Raw genomic sequence first — 9,114 nt, 5'->3', positions numbered from 1 at the left:
CTTGTCAGACATTTCTCAAGTTTTTGTTGTCTATGTTTGGAGTAATTTCTGTTTTGGTAGAACCAGAAAAAAAATCTTTATGGCTCTTTTTTTCTACATCTGATTAATATTCTTTATTTATTTTGTTTCCATATGTTGCTTTCATAATATATTCAACTGAATCCAGCTGAGTTTTTTTTTTTTAATTTTAATCTTATGCTGAAAGTGTTTCTACTCCTTCTCTAACACATATTGTGTTAAAAATATTTGCTCAATCAGTATATCCTCTTTTTTATTTATCTCTGATTTCAAGTTCTATAACTCTCCACATTATGGCTTCAATGATTTCTTTCTTTTAATGTTGTCAGTATGCAGTGACATATAATTTGTCTGTGCAACAAATTTTTACCTGGTTTATACACAACAGCTAACCCTACAGGTACACCATTACTGCAGCAAAGATCAGCAAAAAACCTTTTAATCACAGTTAAGGCTTTCTTGGAAATAGGCATAATTTCTGAAATTGGCTTCTTAGGCTTTGGCTGGTGGGATATTATTTACTTGTTTTGTGACTTTTTACAACCAAATAAGTAGGCTGTGAGAAAAACAATTTCTTCTGCTAATGGAAAATTGGTAAATGACAATAGCAACAAACTGGAAAGAGCATTAAATGACTGAATCTAAATTGTTAGTTTTTATCTTATTTCGTTCGTCCTTTAGGACTCTGAAAAACATGCCATTCTCCATACTCTCTTCAGTACTATACCGTTTATCACTTGCTAGTTAGGAGTGTGAATTTCAGAAAACACAGACCCAGGGAAGGATAAGAAAGTCAATTAATAGATAAGTTAAGAAGTGCCATCCAATTGTATTGGAAATTTAGCTTTCTTGAGGAATGAGGTCAAGGAAAAGTTGAATCAAATAAACATGTACTTCATTTCTGACAATGATAGATTAAGGGGTCTATATCCAATTTATACTGAGAATTAGAAGAAAAATGGGTAAATACATTTTAAAGTAGACTTAAATAACTGGAATACTCTCAATATAGATACTCAGAGAGGGGTTCTCATCCTTTAAGGCTACTTTTCCATTGGGACATATGCTGCCGCCAGAAGAGTTTGTTGTGAAGCTTAGAAGCTGAACGTAGCTTAAACATAAGCATGGTGTTGTGAAAAAATATATAATTTTGATTGGGGCATCCAAGAAGTAGAGATCAGATAATCCTCCCAAGGCTTAGCATTCAGAAATATCATGAGCTAACTATGAAAACTAAAGGTAAAAATTGAACACTCACATGAAAAACATGTGTATATCTAGACAGAGTCTCCTTACACACTTCACAAAGATTATGGGAAATGGATCATAAGATAAATGTAAAATGCATAACTATAAAAATCCTAGAACATAACGAAGGAAAAAAATCTAAATGACCTTGTGTTTGGCAATGATATTTTAGATACAATACCAAAGGCATGACTCATGAAAGAAAAAAATTGATCAGTTGGGCTTCATTAAAATAAAAACTTCTGGGGGCCGGCCCGGTGGCGCAAGCGATTGAGTGTGCGTGCTCTGCTGTGGCGGCCCGGGGTTCGCCAGTTCGGATCCCGGGTGCACACCGACGCACTGCTTGGCAATCCATGCTGTGGCAGCATCCCATATAAAGTGGACGAAGATGGGCCCAGATGTTAGCCCAGGGCCAGGCTTCCTCAGCAAAAAAAGAGGAAGATTGGCAGATGTTAGCACAGGGCCGATCTCCTCACAAAAATAAATAAATAAAAACTTCTGCTATGCAAAAGACACTGTCAAGAGAATAAGAACACAAGCCACTGACTGGAAAAATATATTTGCAAAGACATATCTGATAAAGGACTGTTATTCAAAATATACAAGTAACTCTTAAAATTCAACAATTAAACATTGGACAAAGATCTGAACAGGCACCTCACCAAAATGATATACAGATGTCAAATAAGGCCATGAAAAATGTTCAACATCATACACCATTAGGGAATTACAAATCAAAACAATGAGGTACTACTACAAACCTATGAGAAAAATTAAAATCCAAAACACTGACAACATAAAATGCTGGTAAGGATGTGTAACAATAGAAACTCTCATCCATTGCTAGTATGAATGCAAAATAGTACAGCCACTTTGGAAGACAGCTTGGCAATTTCTTATAAATTCTTATTTCTTCGATTTCTTACCATACAATCCAACAATCAGAATCCTTGGTATTTACCCAAATGAATTGAAAAATTACATCCACGCAAAACACTACACACTAATGTTTATAGCAGCTTTATTCATAACTGCTAAAATATCAAAGCAACCAAGATATCTTTTGGTAAGTGAATGGATAAACTGTGGTACATCTATGCATGGAATATTATACATGGCTAAAAAGAAATGAACTATCAAGACATGAAAAGACTTGGAGAATCTTAAATGCTTATTACGAATTAAAAGAAGACAATCTGAAAAGGCTACATAGTGTGTAATTCCAACTATATGACATTCTGGAAAAGGCAAAACTATAGAGAACAAAAAGATTGGTGGTTGTCAGAGGCTGGGGGGAGAGAGGAAGTGATGAATAAGTGAAGCATAGACACCTTTCAGGCCAGAGAAATTATTCTATGTGATACTATGATGCTGAATCCATGTCATTGCACATTTGTGAAAACTTATAGAATGTACAACATAAAGAGTGAACCCTAATACGAACTCTGGACTTTGGTTGATTAAAAAAAGGTAATAAGCAAACTAGCCAAATAGGCATAAATAATTTGGACATATTATAATAAAGAATGTTTTACAGAAACTATTTTCCTTTATCCTTTATGTGTAAATCTTTGTTTGTTATCATGACTTTCATAAATATTAATAAAAGGAGAAAGTTAAAAAAACAAGGGTAAACTGAAAATAGAATTGTCTTTGCAGAGATTGAGGTCTATCTTTGAAAGAAGCCAATTCTTTTTTCCCTCAATATAGCTGAATAATAAAATTGTTTAAATCTTATTTGTACAACGTGATGATTTGATATATGTATATATTGTAAAATGATTACCACAATAAAGAATGTTAGTTAACACATTCATCACGTCACATAGTTACCATTTGTGTGTGTACATGTATGTGTGTGCGTGTGGTGAGAACATTTAATGTATATCATCTTAGAAATTTCAAGTATACAATACAATATTTTTAACTATAGTCACAATACTTGGACTAAAAATCTGAAAAAGAATCCAATTCTTAAAAGGATTAAGGTAATGTAGGATTTCACAGGACCATGCTCCCTAGCATAAACAAACAGAAATCATTTCTGAAAGAAGGTAATAATACACTAAACCTCAGATTATCTCTACACAGTTTACATGCAATGTATTACACTCTATAAAACATAACCAGGCATATAAAGAAATAAAAACATATTATTTTTAAAAATGAAAAAAATAAAAGAGTACTGTCAGTATACCAAGAGATCAATAGCAATCCAGATAATGAAGTTTACACAAGGCCTTTACATTTTCTATGAAGAAACAATAAAACAGATATTTGCTGGTAAATTCCAAACCTAATGAAGTAGTGATAAGTGACACATTCAAAAGTCACTAGCAACACTGGAGAAGATAAAGATGAAAAAATCCAGTATAACACATGGCAAAACTAATGAAAACCAAAAATGATGAGGAAATATAGCAATAGCCAGCGTGAAAACACAGATTCTCATCAAATGGCAAAAATGAGAATGACAACTGATATCTCCATAAGTAAAGTGAAGGAAACTGAAGACAGCTGAAGTAGAATATCTTCAAAGTTCTAAAAGAAAATTAATATCAACTCAGAATTCTATTATCTGCCTAGTGAAAATACACTTAAAAAATAAAAGTGACATAAAACATTTCAGAGTAGTAAAATCTAAGAGAATTCTGTATTAACTGACCCCCACAAAAAGAGATAGAAATTAAAAGAGGAAGGAAGAATTGAAGAACTAAATAAGTAAGATGTCAGATGTTCATAAATCTAAATGACTGTTGATCATCAGATTAATCAAAATGCCCTGAGTGGTTTAAAAATATTTAAAACTGAAATACATTTTAAAATACCATCAGATTCAGGAGTTGTGTGGTAAATGACATTAAAGTATACTAAATTCCTTGCACGTCCGTAAAAAGGTAAAAGGAACCACACAATTTAAGACCAATTTACGTCAAGATATACTCCTTCAAGTAAGCACTTTAAAAATAGTAAAAACAAACAAACAAAAAACCACCAAGCATCAAGCAACTATGTGGGGAAAAGAATCATATAAAAGACCACACAAATACCAAAGAAAGCAAGAAATGAGATATTCTGCTGAACAAACAAAATAAATCAAATAATAAAAGTGTAGATTGAAATTCAAAGATAACATTAATAACGTTAACTGTAACAAAGCACACAGTGACTCTCCTGAGGCTTATACAGGCATTCATATTCACGAGACCAGAGGAGTCTACACTATTAACTTACAAGCATTGTGGACAAGAAACTCTGTGCCAGAATAGCAACATCAGGGGCTCCTCAGTCCTTGTAGCCCCCAACACTCACCTGCTTTGGAACTTCAAGTGCAAGAGAATGATAATTCTCATGGATTAGTGCAGACCTACCTAAGTTTAGAAGCCTCATATCTTCTAGGAATTCAAGTCTCGTAACAGTTCATGAACATAGCTTCCCTGGTACCTACAAGGGACATGCCAAGGTACAAGAGTTGTCACACTCAGGGAAGCCCAAAACTGTGGTTTTTCTATGTATTTTTAGTTTGTTCACAGTCCTCCCAGTACACATACATTTTACTAACCAGGGTTAGAATTACTATAAGTGATGTTGCCTAGTAATACAGTTGATGTATCACTTTTATCAGCTAAAGGCCTAAAACAGTGTTAAGAAGTTTAAAATGCAGTTAATTTCTCCTGTACAAGGGTAAAACTTTCTGTTTAATCTGTTACTCATAAATCTATATGGAATAAATGTTATCCTTAAATAAAAGCCTTGTCAGAATAGATTTTTTTTAAGGACATATATTTTCTTAGAAGATCCATATCTAAAGGATGTGTACATACTTCAAGTAAAAGCATGAAAAATATATGTGTATAATTCAAAGATGAAAAAAACCAAAGCTGGTATACCTATATTAATAATAAGGCCAAGTAGTTGAAGATCAAATGAACAAAAATCAAGGAATAAAGAGAAAGATTTGATAATAACAGAGTTTTTGCAGCTAATATAATTCTAAATTTGTATCCTTAACAAGAGAGGATGAAGATATACATAGCAAAATCATTAAACTTTCAAGAGAAATAGACAAACCCACAGTGAATATTTTAACAAACTACTCTCAGTAACTGACAAAGAAAATAAACAGTAACTTGTAAAGATGCAAAACATAATCTTTAAGTGCAAAAAACTTGGCAAATATGATACACCAATTTGAACTAATTGCCGTATATAAAATACTGCATCCCACTACTCTAGAATTGGTATTTTATGCAAGTACTTCGAGAATATTTGCTGAGAAAAACTTTATTTTGGGGTATAAAACAAATATTAAAAATTGCAAAGGAGTGAAATTACCCAGAGTATAAATTCTGACAAGAATGGCAATAAAGAAGGAAAAAAAAAACATGGAAAGTCACTATACATTGGAGATTATTAAGTAATATCTAAATAAAATATCGGTCAAAGAATAAATCACAGCAAATATTAGAAAAAAACGTTTGATATGTCATATTAAGAAATTTATGATAAACATAAAGTGGTGGTTAGCAGCATATTTGGAGTCCAATCCCATTAGAAAAAACTATAAAACCTTGAAATCAATGATCTAAGCATTTATACAAAGGAGTTAGGACTCAGAAGAGATGGCCTTGGGAAGATAGCAGTGTAGGAGTACTCTGAATTCACCTCATCCCATAGATACAACAGATTTACCACTACCTGTGGAACCATTTCCTCTGAGAGAGATTCAGAAACTGGGTAAAAATAACCCCTACAACCAGGGACAACACTGAGAAGGATGGAAGATGCAGAAATACACCTCTTTTAAGGGAAAAAAACAACATCCTAGCCATGGTGCTACATGGCTGGGAGCAATCTTGAAGGCACCAAGCTTTTCCCAGAGGAGTGGGGGTCCTGAGCGGAGATCTCTGCCAAAACAGGCATCCCAGCCTTTAGATTGAGCACAGCCAAGAGGAGATCCCATCATATCTGGCTTTGTTGGCTTTGAAAACCAATGGGAAATAACCCCAGAAAAACTATAGAACTTCAGAGAAAGGAAAACTTGCTCTTAAAGGGCCCATGCACAGATTCACCCATTCCGGAAACACGCACAAAAATACCAGAAAGAAAAGTTCATGGTCCATTGGTAAAAGAGACTCGCTTGCTAAGCTCTGAGCACATATCAGAGAGGCAAGAGGTGGCTGAGCCCAACCCCCAGGGACTGAGGCACTGGTGACAGCCATTATTGTGACCTAATTCAGTCATCCTGACATGGAGATTGGCAGATATCAGAGGATTCCTTCCTCTAATCTGTTAGCACAGGTGTTTGCCCTACCCACTAGAGCACAGCCAGGGCTGGCAGCCCACCCCAGGGACTGGCCTCTCCCACCGGCAAGCCTTTGACAAAATTGTGGGCCCACATAGGTGGGGTGTGTGGGACTTCTGCAGCTGGGTGATTTGGTTTGCCTTGGAGGTGTGTGCCTGTAGGCAAACCTGTGTTGGTGGGGTGTGTGGGCACATGGGCGGTGCAGCATGAGGCTGCAGCAGACTTGTGCTGCTGGCCATCTCAAACAGCCATACAGGGGATCTGCCCTGCCTTCCAGTGCCAGAAATGATTGTGCGCTGCTGCACCTGAGGCCAGTCCCACCAACCTGAGCTCCTAGAAGAGCCAACAGCTGCAAGCCATAGACAGCCACACCAGAGGCCTGCAGCAATTGTGAGACCTTGAGCCTAGCAACCAGCCACACTGCAGGCCTGAATTGCTTAACAGCAAAACAGCAGTAGTTGTGTGCTTGCAGTACCAGAGCCTGCCCCACCCAATAAAGTGACCATAGCAGCCACACATGGTTGAGCCTTACAACCAGTTGGCCTGGGGACAGCCTAGCCTACCTGTGTGCCCACATCCAAAGCAACCCTGCCACAACAGAAGGGCACATGTAGCCCACACAGAGGACACTCCTGGAACATTTGGGATAGGTAATGAGAGGGAAACACATTGCTGGGCCCCATAAGGCATCTCTTACATAAAGCCACATTTCCAAGATCAGGATATGTAGCTGATCTACCTAATACATAGATATAAGCACAGAGAAGTAGACAAAATGAGGAGACAAATGAACATGTTCCAAATAAGGGAACAGGATAAATCCTTAGAAAAAGAACTCAATGAAACAGAGATAAACAATCTGCCTCGTAAAGGGTACGAACTAATAGTTGTAAGGATGCTCACTGATCTTGGGAGAAGGATAGATGAACATAGTGAGAACTTCAACAGAGAATTGGAAAAACATAAAAAAGAGTCGATCAGAACTGAAGAATACAATAATGGAAATGAGAAATTCACTAGAGGGAATCAACAGCAGAATAAGTGATACAGAAGACTGCATCAGTGATCTATATAAAAGAGTAGGAAAAATAACCCAAGCTGAACAGAAAATAGAAAAAAGAATTTTAAAAAATGAGGGCAGTCTAAGGGACCTCTGGCACAACATCAAGCTTACTAACATCCATTATTATAGGTGTCCCAGAAGGAGAAGAGAGAGACAAAAGGGCAGAGTACCTATTTGAAGAAATAATAGCTGAAAACTTCCCTAATCTGAAGAAGGAAACAGACATCCAGGTGCAGGAAATACAGAGACCACCAAACAAGATGAACTCAAAGAGACCCACACCAAGACATATTATAATTAGAATGTCGAGAATTAGAGGTAGAGAGAATCCTAAAAGCCGCAAAAGAAAGGCAATAAGAAACATACAAAGGAAACCTCATAAGGCTATCAACTGACTTCTCAGCAGAAACCTTACAGGCTAGAAGGGAGTAATATGATATATTCAAAGTGCCAAAAGGAAAAAGTCTACTGCCAAGAATATTGGCAAAGCTATCATTCAGAATGGAAGAAGAGATAAACAGTTTTTCAGACAAGCAGAAACTGCATGAGTTTATCATCACTAAACTGGCCTTATAAGAAATGCTAAAGGGACTTATTTAAGTGGAAAGGAAAGATCACAAATAGGAATAAGAAAATTATCAAAGGAAAAAATCACTGGTACAGGCAAACATACAGCAAATGTAGTAGTTCAATCACCTATAAAGCTAGTATGAAGGTTAAAAGACAAAAGTACTAAAAATATCTATCTCCACGATAAGAGGTTAAGGGTTACACATACACGAAAAAGACATAAATATGATATCAAAAACATAAAAAGGAAGGGAGGGAGTAAAAGTGTAGTGCTTTTAACAAAAGGTCAAACTTAGACCATCAACTTAAGATATATTGCTATATATATATATATGTTGTTATATATGAACAACATGGTAATCACAGACTAGAAACCTATAATAAATACATAAAACATAAAGGAAAAGGAACCCAAACATAATACTAAAGAAACTCACCAAATCACAAGGGAAGAGAGCAAGAGAAGAAGAAAGAAACAGAAGAAATATTAAAACACCCAGAAAAAAAGTGACAAAATGACAATAAGTACTTATTTATCAATAGCTTCTTTAAATGTAAATGGACTAAATGCACCACTCAAAAGCATAGAGTGGCTGAATGAATAAAAAAACAAGACCCATGTATATGCTGCATACAAGAGACACACTTCAGACCTATAGACACTTACAAACTGAGAGTGAAGGGATGGAAAAAGATACTCCATGCAAATGGAAACAAAGATGAAGCTGGGGTGGCAATACTTATACCAGACAAAATAGATTTTAAAACAATTTTAAAATAAAAATTGTAACGAGAGACAATGAAAGGAATTACATAATGATAAAGGGAACAATCCAACAAGAGGACATAACACTTGTAAATATCTATGCAATCAACATAGGAACACCTAAATATATGAAGCAATTATTAA

The sequence above is a fragment of the Ceratotherium simum genome, chromosome 17 (assembly GCF_057802395.1).
Source record: "Ceratotherium simum simum isolate JZ-2026a chromosome 17, ASM5780239v1, whole genome shotgun sequence".
Taxonomy (NCBI): domain Eukaryota; kingdom Metazoa; phylum Chordata; class Mammalia; order Perissodactyla; family Rhinocerotidae; genus Ceratotherium; species Ceratotherium simum.
Note: the sequence above shows the minus strand (reverse complement) of the source record.